Source organism: Marmota marmota, unplaced genomic scaffold, assembly GCF_001458135.2.
Source record: "Marmota marmota marmota unplaced genomic scaffold, marMar, whole genome shotgun sequence".
NCBI lineage: Eukaryota > Metazoa > Chordata > Mammalia > Rodentia > Sciuridae > Marmota > Marmota marmota.
In genome coordinates, this window is record NW_026000185.1 from 757,483 (window position 1) to 769,585 (window position 12,103).

The 12,103-nt window shown below is 63.0% G+C and overlaps 1 long non-coding RNA gene across 1 annotated transcript; it reads left to right on the forward strand.

The window, feature by feature from the left end:
* The first annotated feature begins 2,668 nt into the window (after nucleotides 1-2,668).
* On the forward strand, nucleotides 2,669-9,003 carry LOC125612294. Its single transcript, XR_007342588.1, has 2 exons — nucleotides 2,669-3,143; nucleotides 4,889-9,003. It is a non-coding gene; the product is annotated as an uncharacterized LOC125612294 (long non-coding RNA).
* The last annotated feature ends 3,100 nt before the right edge of the window (nucleotides 9,004-12,103 follow it).

Sequence of the window (12,103 nt, forward strand, 5' to 3'; positions counted from 1 at the left end):
AGTTGTTACACACGCGTGCGCACACACACCGGGGATTAGGTGAGTTCAGGATGGCCATCGACAGCTGGGGAGTGGCTGCGTGGGACGGAGGTGGGGGTTCTAAAGGGTCAGCTGCGCCATGCATCTGAGCAGGGGGCAGAGGAACCGGGAGCCAGGCGCAGGTGGGCGGTGCGTGGGCAGGCGGCTAGAGGGACGGGCTTGGGGAGTAGGGGCCCAGGTGAGCCGCTGCAGGTAGGACCACAGGGAACAGAGAGGGACGGAGCCGGCGCAGACACCAGGCTGGTCAGGCAAGCAGGCTGGCAGGCTGGCGGGGAGCCCGGGAGGAAGGGCCACTTCCCAGGTGGGGAGTCTGCGGGGCTGGCGGGCAGCCTGGGGGGACGGGACAGAGTCCTCCTCGGAGCACACCTCCTTCCAGGCACAGGAGCCCCCGCTGGGGGCAGAGGCTGCCTGGGGGCAGGGCAGGCCACGGGAGGAGGCCCGAGAGACCTTCCTGCTGGCCACTGGCGGCTCTGCCATCGTGAGGGCCGATGGGGAAGGGAGCCGAGCTGAGTGGTCCCTCCCTTCCCAATAAACCAGGCCCCTCCTAGCGGAGCTGGTGTCCTGTGGCTCCTAGAAGAGTTTACACAGAGTCCAGGGAACGTGACACCAAGGACTCTGGCTGGGCTGTCCCTCAGCCTGGGGAGAGCAGGCCACAGAAGACACAGGGGCTCCTCGTCCACTGACTGACCTGGGGGCTGGGCTGTGGGTACCTCAGGGGCTGTCCCAGAGGCCACTGAGTCAGAACACACAGCTGGACGATGTCCCTGGGCCCTCAGAAGAGCCACCCGTGGACAGTCCTCACCCGTATTTACAGACGGGAAAACCGAGGCCCACAGGAGTCGCTGCTGGCGCCTGAGACTCAGGGAGCCAGTGTGGGCCACCCCGCGTGCTTGGTCAGCAGGCCTGGCTCAGGCTCCCTGCAGCCACGTGGACGCCCTGCTGGAGGTGCACGGCGTCCCAGCAAGCAGCCTGTGGCAGGCGTCCAGAGATCACCTGGGGTCCCGCGAGACTGCAGAGTGCTGTTGGCTCAGTACCACTGGCCTGGTTTGCTTCCCCTATTCAACGCTCCTTGCTCTTCTCTTCCTTAGAGAGTGGTCTGGGGTTGATTCAGCATTACCCATCTATAGCACTCCCATTTCAGAGATGAAGAGACTGAGGTTCAGAGTGGCCCAGTCATGTGGCCAAGGTCACATGGTTTGCAGCAGAGCATGACCTGAGGCCCGGAACGGTCCTGCTTCCAGCCTGGTCCTTTCCCCAGCTCTCCTTTCCCTGGCGTCCGATCGCCCTTCCGGGTGTTGTCACCTGTGGTTGTGAACATGCCCTGAAGCACACTGGGCTCCTTCAGGACCAGGACCGTCCTCCCAGGCCTCGGGGGCCTTCGTGGGCTGGAGGCACACATGCGGCTCTGAGTGGCCGGAGCCCAGGGCCCAGTGGCCTGGCAGCAGAGGCTCTGGGCTCTCTGGGGGCATCTCTGAGCCACCAGCCAGTCCCGTTTGAAGCTGGCGCACTGCTCTGGTGGGTTCTCGGCGCCCGCTGGGTTGTTAGGAGGAAGCCGCACAGAGGCAGGACCCGAGACCCAGGTCCCCCAGGCCAGGACCTGAGCACGTCCCTTAACTTCTCTGTGCCTCGGTTTCCCTGGGTGTGCAGTGGGAGACGTGGGGCATGACCTGCCGTGGCTCCACCCACCGCTGGACATCCAGGTGTCCAGCAGGCTCCGTCCCGGCTCTGCACCCGGGGGCCACGCGTGGGGACCCATGACGACTGAAACACAGACCAGTGGCCAACAGAAGAAGCAAGATAAACACCACAGAGCTTAGCGGTGACATCTAGAGAAGGTGGGAAGAGGGCCACCAGGGAGGGGGCTCAAAGTGCGTTTGTCGTCTGAGGTGCGACACTAAATGGGGTGGTCAGGGTGCACCTTGAAGACAAGGGACATCTGAGCGGAGAGCTGAATGATGTCAGGAGGTTGGCCAAGGATATGGGGAAGGGTGATCTAGGTAGAAGGAGGAGCATGTGCAGGGGTCCTGGGGCAGCGTGGGCCCGGGGTGTCTGAGGGACAATGGGGGCACCAGAGCAGCTGAAGTGGATTAGCAAGGCAGAGAGAAGCCGAGGACCAGAACAGAGAGGGTCAGGGTCAACTGAAGACCCTGTGGGCTCTGGCTCGGATCCAGGCTCTCTGAGTGACGGGGGAGCAGTGCAGGCCAGAGCAGGGCCGTCTGGACCCACGTCGGGTGGCCGAGAGGGAAGGTCACAGAAGCCCCACAGGATGGTCTCCCTTCTGAGCCCCCTCCCCAGAACTTAAGTTAGTGCCCTTTGACAGACCACCGATTCCCGCCCCGTCCCCTGGCTTCCTGCTGAAGCTGGGGCTCCCCACCTGCCCTGTGTCCTGCCAGGGGTGCGTGGGGGGGGGGCAAGCCCGCAGGCCTGGGGGGCACTGGAGGGAGCAGGGAAAGAGGAGATTTGTCCTTCTGTCTCCCAGCCCCTGAGGACCACAGCACCGTGGGGCAGTTCCACTTTCTGAAGTCACATGGGATCCAAAATAAAAAATATGACATCCCCAGGGAGGAAGCAGACTGAATAACAGGAACCAGCCCCTCAGAAAGCGCGGGGGAGGCGCGGAGGTGTGCGGAGCGCGTGGGGGGCACGGCCAGGCAGAGGAGGCTCGGCCGCTCCCAGGTTGCCCTCTGCTGCCCAGCGAGACCAGCCCAGCTGCCTGACCCCTCCCCCAAGCCGAGGGCGGCCACCCCGTGGTGCAACTGCCCTTCCACTGAGACTGAGCGGAGAGTGCCAGATGCCCAAGAGCCACCCAAGAGCCAGCCCGCACGTGGACTTGTCCTGAAACAAGAGTCAGAGGTCAGCACGGCCCGGACGCACGCCCGGCCAGCAGAAGGCACCTCACGGCCGCTGTCTCCAAACCCAGCCTTGACTCCCCTGGGCCGCGCCGTCTGTGCATCCTCCAGTTGCCCGTGGACGAGGATGCACAGCAAAGGGCCGGGGCGCAGGCGCTGACCGCAGTGAGCGACTCACACCCCCAGCTACGAGACCCCAAGGGGACCAGGAAGGGCCAGAAAGGCACAGCTGCGCAGGGGAGAGAGGACAGGCAGGTCGGGTCTTCAGGAAGCGCCGCCTGGGACCCCAGGGGAAACCCGGAGCCCTTCTCTGGCCCAGCGGTGGCCCTCCCAGTGGCCGGGAGCTGGCGCGTGGCCCCGGCTCCCACCGCAGCCCCCAAACAGACGGCACCCAGCAGCCGGGCACCAGAGTGACCAGACCCCCCCAATCCCACGCGTGTCAGGGACCTCAGGAGCCAAGGCCCCTCCGCCCCTGCTGGTGGCCCCTTCTGCCTGTCCTCCTCACTGTCCCCTCTGTCCTCCTGCCCGTCCCCCTGTCCCTCTCCTACTGTCTGTCTCTCCCTTCCTTTCTCTTTATCCCTCTGTCTCTCTGTCACACACACACGCGTGCACACATAGGCAGATGCACGTGTGCGCACACACACCTGTGCACACACACCCAAGAACACACACCTGTGCATACACACCTGTGCATGTACACACCCATGAACACACATCTGCACACACACCCATGAACAAACACCTGTGCACACACACATGTGCATGCACACACCCATGAACACACACCTGGGCACATACACACCCATGAACACACATCTGCACACACACCCATGAACAAACACCTATGAACACACACCTATACACACACCCATGAACACACATCTGTGCACGTACACACCCATGAACACACACCTGTGCACACACACCCGTGCACACACACCCGTGCCGACACCTGTACACACACCCGTCCACTCCTCACCTGGCTCCTCTTCCCTTTGGCCCCTCTATTTGGGCTGCACCTGCCGGGCGCCTCTCCTTCCCCACGGGACCTAGCTCCCTGGGGGCGCAGGGTGGGAAGCAGCGGCTGAGTTCCCGGCCTCCTGGCTCCTGCCGCTCAGCCTGGGTCCCCGCCTGTGGCTTCCTTTGCAGAGAGAAGGGAACCCTGAGGCTGCCCGCGGGCCCTGGGGTCACAGGGATGGGACTTACCTCCTTGGTCTCTGCAGCCAGGGCCCCTCTCGGCGGCTGGGGCCGACAGCCTGTTCCAGGGGCCCCCCGGGAGGGCCGAGCCCAGGGCTCCCTTCCCCAGCAGGGTCAGGGAGATCTTCCTGGCCAGCGCCTCGCCGTCGGGCTCCAGCAGCAGGGCGCGGTGGTACTCCCCGGAGAGCAGCTCCTCCTCGCGCAGGCTGTCCAGCAGGGCCCGCACGCGCCTCGGCTGGCGGCTGGAGAGCAGCGTCCGCACCTGGGCCAGGATGGCCTGGAAGTGGTCCATGGCTGGAGCGAGGCTACACAGCTGGCCGAGCCGCTCACGCTGCTGCAGCATCCGAAACGTGAAGTGAAAACCGGGACAGGGAGCCGCGTGTCACTGGTCCCTTCCTGGGAGGTTTCCTCATTTGCCACGGAGGCTGGGCGCCTGGCGAATGGGCAGAGAGGGACCTCGGGCTGATTCAGGCCCACAGATGTGGCTGGGCACCACCTGTGAGCATGCGCCCCAGGGGACCAAGCCTGGGGGTCCGATGAGCCAACCCACACGTCCCCAGAGGACGGGAACTGGCCTCTGGAGATGACCCCGATGCCTGGGTCCTGTCAGATGTCCTGTCGCAGTGAGAAGGCTCTGTGGCTGGGGGGTAGGGGATGGGGTGGACGGGCCGGCTGGGGTTCACGCCCAGCTCCACCGTCTGCTGATTTTATGGCCCTGGGGAAATTCCCTGGACGGTTAAGCCTCCTGCTATCAGCACCACTCTACGTGCAGGTGGAGTGACGATGACCATCCCTGTTCACAGGGACCTCGGGAGGACTGCAGCAGCTGCACAGACGACACCTCGGCCCTTGGTCCACAGTGCGACCACAGCTCGGCACCCAAGAGCCGCTGCCATCGCCCACGACTCCCGCCAACAACAGGGAGTCACCTCCCTGGACCTCGGTGTCCTTCTCTCAATATCCACCAATAAAAGCCATCTGGTCTCCTGCGCTGGCCCCGAGCCTTGACATTGGGCCATGCATTTAAGAGACTTCATCCCCAACCCAGCGGCCATCCAAGGAGCCCTGGTCATGTACTAACGGAGGCTCCACTTGTGCTGCACGGGACAGCGGTCTGCATGGCCGCCAGTGCGGTTCAGGATTCCACAGATCCAACCCACCTGACCGCTCTCCTGCCCTTCTGGACTCAGCGCCCGAGTCCTCTCGGGCCCTCAGCCTCCCATCTCCCAGCTGGGGCCTTTCCTGGGCTCTCTGCAGTGAGGCCAAGGAGGTCCCCCTCTAGCGCCCAGTAGCTCCTGCTGACCGACTCCACTACAGGAAAATGGTAAAATCCAGTCCCCTGCCGGCACCGCAGAGGGCCGCTGCGGCCTGGGAGCCAGACAAGGAAGGTGAGCGCATCCCTAGTGAACCTCCCAGCTTGAGCCTCCCTGGAGGCAGGCCCTGGTGGAGGCTGTGAGGGGCAGTTCCAATGGACGTGGGCAACAACAGCCGCTGGAAAGGGGGGGTGGGAACCGCAGAGAGGAGACACACAGGCCTGCCCCCAGTTTCTTGTGTCAACTGCCCAAATATCTCGCCCACTTCCCAACCTCGCGAGAGCAGACACCAAGCCGCGGGCTAAGACCGAACCGAGTCTGAACCACAGTCCACTCCGGGGCCCGTGGGCTGGGAGTGGGGTGAGGTCCGGAGGCTTCGCCAAGTGATGTCACTGCTCAAAGACACAAAGGAGGGACCCGTTCGGGTCACACGGGACCCCAGAGTCTGCAACGTATTTGTACTGTCCAGCACACAAGGCAAAATCCCTTGGCCTACACAGAGAGAGAGGCCAATAGAAAAGGAAAACGGTGGAAAGTGGATCGAGGGTGCCTCAGACATGGACACCAGGGGCCAGTGTTTTATTTTCTTGACCCTGAGGATTGAATCCAGGGCACTGTGACGCTGAGCTACACCTTAGCCCTTTGATGTATTTATTTTTTTGGAGACAGGATCTTTCTCAGTGGCTGAGGCTGGCCTCAAACTTCCCATCCTCCTGCCTCAGCCTCTGGAGCCGCTGGGATCACCGACGTGTGTCAGGCTGCCCGTGGGCTCCGTGGGAGGAGTGCGATTTGAGGAGCTCTCGAGTGTGAGCAGGTGACTGTAGAAAACCACACCCAGGCTCATAACCGCCAACGGCTAAGGAATGGAGGCCCCAGGAAACTGGAGAAAGCAGCTACTCTGAGACTGTGTGTCGCCCGCAGAGAGACTCGCCGTGGGAATGGCGTGGGGGGGAGTCCCAGGGACTCAGCGGGGCGCTGTGTTTCATCACCAGCTCAGCCGGGGGACCTGGTCAGCACGTTGCTGCTCCTGACTTCCTGTTCGCCTAAAGTGTCGATGGTCGGTCATAAGATCGTGGACATCCGTCTTAGGTCTTCATCTGGAGAAGTCAAAGGTGATGACGGTCACGATGCTGCTCTGGGACCGGGGGTCTCCATGCCTCCGGGACTCCTCACCCCCCGGGCGGCGCAGAGCCACACTTTGGGACACTGATGTCAGGGGTTGCCGTGGTCCGGTCACAGATGGGGACCTGGGCCCTGATTGACAGCCCACCCCAGGGGCCTTGGGGACGAGAAGCCTGTGGTTTGAGACTGGGGGGGGAGGGGGCAGGGTGGCGGTCACAGGCAGAAGGCCCAGGCTGGAGCCCCCTGCAAGGCCAGGGCTCGGGGCCCGAGGTCACCTACCTGCCGAGGGAGGTGACGGCTCTCCTGCTCCAGCTCCCAGGCTTGGGGACCCCGGTGGGGACGCCGCGATGTAACACAAACAAGGTCAGAAGCCAGTGGAGCAGCCGCCCAACGCCCATCACCCCCACGTCACCCGGTGCACGTCACCCGCCTCACTGTCCAGAAGCCACCCGGGGTGTGAGGTCAGGGGACCTGGGCAGGAACTGGGGACCTGGCAGCCTGTGGGTTGGGAAAAGGAGAAGAGGGTGGGGACGCGGCCCACGCCAAGTGGCCACTTCCTCCTGAGACGCAGAGGAGACCCGCTGCCGCGTGGGCAGGTGGGCAGGTGGCCGGCCCGGGGCGGCTCATGGTGGCCCGCGGACAGGGCACGTGCCCGAAGCCCCAGCCTGACTCACCCTGGCCACCCACGGGGACGCGGAGGCCACCTTTCTCCCTGGGTTTCCCCCGAGGCACGTGGAGGACAACGGGTGGGGACAGTGAGGTGTTCTCAGAAGGAGGGGACGACCTGCTGCAGGTCGCGTCAGCCACAGGTGGGTCAGGAGACTGGGCCTGGGGGACGCCGGAACAGTGCCACCGTCACTGTCTTCTCCCACCCACGGCCACCGCCACCGTCACGGCCACAGCCACCCCTGATCACCTCCATCATCGCCGCCGCGGTCCCCACCACCCCCCAAGACTGGCTGCTCCTGCCACCTCCATCACGGTCACCACCGCCCTCGCCGTCCCCATCGCCCCGTCTCCACGCCTCTGTGTGCTGAACGCGGTCCCCACCACTGTGTCCCCACCACCCCGGCTCCTGGCCCACCCACCGCACCTCGGTGCCCTCCCAGCAGCCCACGGGGGTCCACCTGGTCCATCCTGACGCGTGAAGCTGGGGAAGATTCAAAACCCAAGCCGTGACCCGCCCGTCACTCCCAACACTCCACACGGGGTGCGGGTACCACCGGGGACACGGGTTGGGACCCAGTATGGAAATACCACTGTTTCTCCCAGCAGCTCAGTTCTGAAGACAGAGAGAGACTCTGCCAATCCTCTACCCGAGGCTCAGAGACATCGAGTGTCCTGCTAAAGGTCACACAGCCAGTAACTGCCAGCATCAGGCAGAAGAGGGTCTACATCAAACACACACCCCCCCGGGTCACCCGCCCAGCCTCCGCCCTGGTCACAGAGCAGGGGAGGCAGGTCTTTTGCACACTATCCAGGTGTGGGAGCCGTGGAGACGCCACTGGACCCCCCTGGAGAGAACCCCCAGGGTTCAGGCAGCAGCCTCCAGCCGCCAGCCTCCACTGGCCTGCTGCCCTTTCCCAGCATGTAAGCTCTGCCAGGTGCTTCCCAGGCGGCCATGGCTGGGCAGTGTGGGTCTCCTGTGGGAGATCCCTGCCCCGGGTTCTCAGTGCCCTGGCGGAGGCTTCTCAGAGCCGCACCCCAGAGCCTCCCTGGGAGCCCTCTCTCCCAGCGTCCGGCCGCCTGCTCTCCATCGGTCTCTGCCTCCCACTTCTTTCAAAGGCATTGTCCCCCGAGTCTCCCGGGCCCCAGATCACAGCCGGGGACTCTCCCCTTCCCGGCCTTGAGCCTGGACTTTGGGCCGACGCCCTTCTACCCTGTGGAGGAGCGTTGGCCACTGTAGCTGGACCCCGCTGTGAGTCAACGCCACGCTGACCCCCACCCGGGGGCTGGCCCTGGCGCCCATGTGGGGTCCCCGTCCACTGTGGACAGTGGGAGCAGGCCTCGACGTCCTCCTCTCTGAGGATCACGGCAGCCCTATGGCTGGGCACCTAAGGGGCACCCGGCGAGGGCGTTGCTCTAGGGAGTGTGGCCTGAGAGGGACAGCGTGACAAGCACTGGGGACGCAGGTGTGGGCCAAATCAAGGTGACGGTCCCACTGTCCCGGAACTTTGTCTTCTTAAAGCCGAATCCAAATCTCTCCGAGATCCTCAAGAGAAGGTCACGCAAACAAGATGAGCGCGACTCTGAGACGGAAGACGGAGGCCGCCCCGCGCCACGGTGTCCTTCAGGGGGAACCGACTGGGTTCAAGGGAAGCAGGAAGCCCGGGCAGGGCGGTGGGTGCCCAGCGCTGGCCGTGGGCGGTCTCTCTGGGAACGCCGGACAGCGACTCAGCGAGCCAAGGTCAAGGGCATCTTGCTCTCTCTTACAAAGTGTCATGATTCCACGTCCAATGACATAGACGTCCTCTGAGCGCGCACACCTGTCTCCGTCTCCTTCATCCACGTCCGCAACCCCAGTCTCTTCTGTCACACCCACCGCTCTGCGTCGTGATCCCCTTGGGGTGACAGAGTCTCGGGGAACATGTTTTTCAGTACCGTGACTTGAGCCCAGGGCTGTCTACCCCTGAGCTACACCCAGCCCTTTCTATTTTGAGACAGAGTCTTGCTAGGTTGCCCAGGCTGGCCTCAAACTTACAATCCTCCGGCCTCAGCCTCCTGAGGAATCACAGGCGTGTGGGGCTGCACGGCGGCTTCAGGGTACACTTTCCCCTGCCCCTCAACGCAGCCCCGAGACAGACCAACCCGTGTCCCAGCTGCGTCCCCACTCAACCTCACACCGGGGTGTGCCCCACGGGGGTGTGCCCCTCGGGGCCCAGCTCTGCGCAGCCATCTGCCACCATCACAGGCTGCTGTCGATGTGTGGGTCCACCACGGGCCACGCATCCAACGGGGGTCGCAGGACACAGGGCTCAGGTGTTTGGGGCGATGCTGGTGGAAACAGACCCACTGTGCTGCCAGTCGGGGAGGACACAGAACCTACCACCATGACCAGTACGTCAGGCCCCGTGACGGTGACCACAGCCCGTCCCTGGGTCACGCGTGGGCCTTTATTATGAGTTTCAAGTGTGCTCCTCCTGTTATCTAAAAGACGAGCCTGCTGTGTGTCACTCCCACATCCAGCACTGACCACGTCTTCTGACTGCATCGTGCCCAGGTTTAGGTTTGTTGATTACATTCCACGATGGTGACATGGTGACCAGATAGCCTGACCGAGCATTTCCTCGAACATATCCTGGTGTTAAGCAATGCACATCTGTACCCATGCTCACCTGAGCAGGGCATGATAGTGCTTGTCTGTGATCACAGCTACTCAGGAGGCTGAGGCAGGAGGATAGCAAGTTGGAGGCTGCCCTCGCAACTTAGTAGTGAGACCCTGTCTCAAAATAAAAAATTCTAAGGGCTGGGGACGTGGCTCAGTGGTGAGCGCCCCTGAGTTCAGTCCCTGGTACCCAAACCCCAGAACCTGGGTACGAAAAGCAGGATGGGACACTTGAAGCTGCGGTCAGTGGGACTAAGCTGTGGAGCCGGTCCGTCCTCAGCTCAGGAGGCAGCTACAGGGTCGTGTCCACTCTCAGGTGGACAGATGTGAAGGGCTGGAGGGCATTTCCTTCTTTTCAGCCTGATTTCCTGATGAAGGTTCGCTCGAGAGCGAGACGGGACGATCTTTCCACGAGTTTCCAACGCCGTGGTCACACGGAGACGTGATCTGCAAAGACATTAAAGGTCCCTCGGCCTGCGCCGTCCCTTCAGTCCCTTCCTACTGAAACCCGGCGCTTTCCTCGTTCCCTCTGGTTCCTGGGTCTCGTCTGGTGCTCGGCTTTGGCGCTCTTTGGGGGTGATTGGAATGTCCCCCTCATCACCTGCATCCCCCCTTCAGGAAATACTGTCCCTTGGCAAGAGTGGCCACGTCACCTTGCACAGGGTCCTGAACCCTCGGAGACAGACTGGCCAACACCCAGAACAGAGGGTGTCCGTGTGCCAGGGCCAGCTGCTGGTGACCAGGAGGGGGGGGTCAGCCCGTCGTCAACAGCCTAATGGATTCTGTTGACCCCGTGTCACTTTCCTGCTGCTGATAAAGCTCTAGTGACGTGCGATGTCACCTTTGGGGAGGCTGGGCAGAGGGGCCTGCAGCCCCCGACACACTGAGCCACGTCACCCGGGTCCATGACCATGGGACCAAGAAATGACTCTCGGCCGAGAGGAGCTGCGTGAACACAGAGGGCCGTGCTGAGCGGCCAAACTGACCAGGGACGGGGACCTCCGCCTTGCTGGCCGACTCAGTCGAGACTGAGGAACGGGGACCCACAGTAAACACGGGGGCTTTCACGACACCCTTCCACGGAACCTTAACTGCCTATTGGCCACGTCCCTTTCCTGAGACACACGAGCTCCTTAATCACTGGGGAGGGGCCTTCCTTCTTTCTTCTGTCCCCAACGTCCAGGGCAGTGCTCGGCCCTAGGCGTGGGCCTGGGGGGACTTAAGGACTTAAGGCTTCTGTTGAAGCTACGGTTGCCAGGGACAGGTAATGGGAGTGACTGGAAGGGCCCACCTTCGCTCCGCAGGTGCAGGAACGGTGTTTCCCCAGGTCCCTCCTGGCTCGCTGACCAGGAAGAAAGGGGGGGACTCAGGTGTCACGTTCAGGAAGACCCAGCTCGGGGTGCCGTCACCTCTCAGGCCCGGGAAGGTGACCCGGGGTGAGATCACCCCCACGCTCCCCGCTCAGAGCCCGAGAGGGGTCAGGTAGGTCTGTTGTCCCCCCATGGGGCGTGGCTCCTTTCTTCTCCCCAGGGGGTGCAGAGTCTGGCCCAGCCTCTGCCTGGAGGCACAGGGGACTTTCACCTTCATCAGGTACAGACCGTGGCGCAGTGGGACTCTGGAGCATCTCCTTTCATGTTTTTGGAATGTCCTCTGGCTGGTGCTGAAACCTCCTTTGTCCTTTTATGTTTTTGGAGGGGGACGGGTACCAGTCAGGGACACACAACCACTGAGCCCATCCCCAGCCCTGTCTGTATTTCACTGAGGGTCTCACTGAGCTGCTTAGGGCCTCGCTGTGGCTGAGGCTGGCTCTGAACTCCCTACAGATGGCTGCGACTGCCGATCTGCTTGCCCCAAAGTGACACCTGTCTCCCCACAGCGCGGCGTGTGACCACCAAGCGGACATTTTAGAAAGAACAAAGAAGCCCATCGCTGACCCTGATGCATCTCACCATCAAAGGAAAGGCGCCGGCTCCTCAGGGAGCTTTCCTGCTGCGCGGGCTTCACTGACACCTAACAACCTGGGACAAGGGAGCCGCCACCGTTGAGGCTGTTAAACTGCTGCTTATCTCCCTGACATGGTGCCAAGCCACGTGGGGTGGGGCAGGGAGCTGGCCAGGACAGCAGCCGCAGGCCAGGGCGGCCACTCCTGCCCCAGCCCAGAGCCACTTTCTGGCTCCTTGGAAACATTCTCCAGGTTCCTGCCCTCCCCCTCCCTCTCTCCCTCTCCCTCCCTCCCTCTCCCTCCCTCCCTCTCTCTC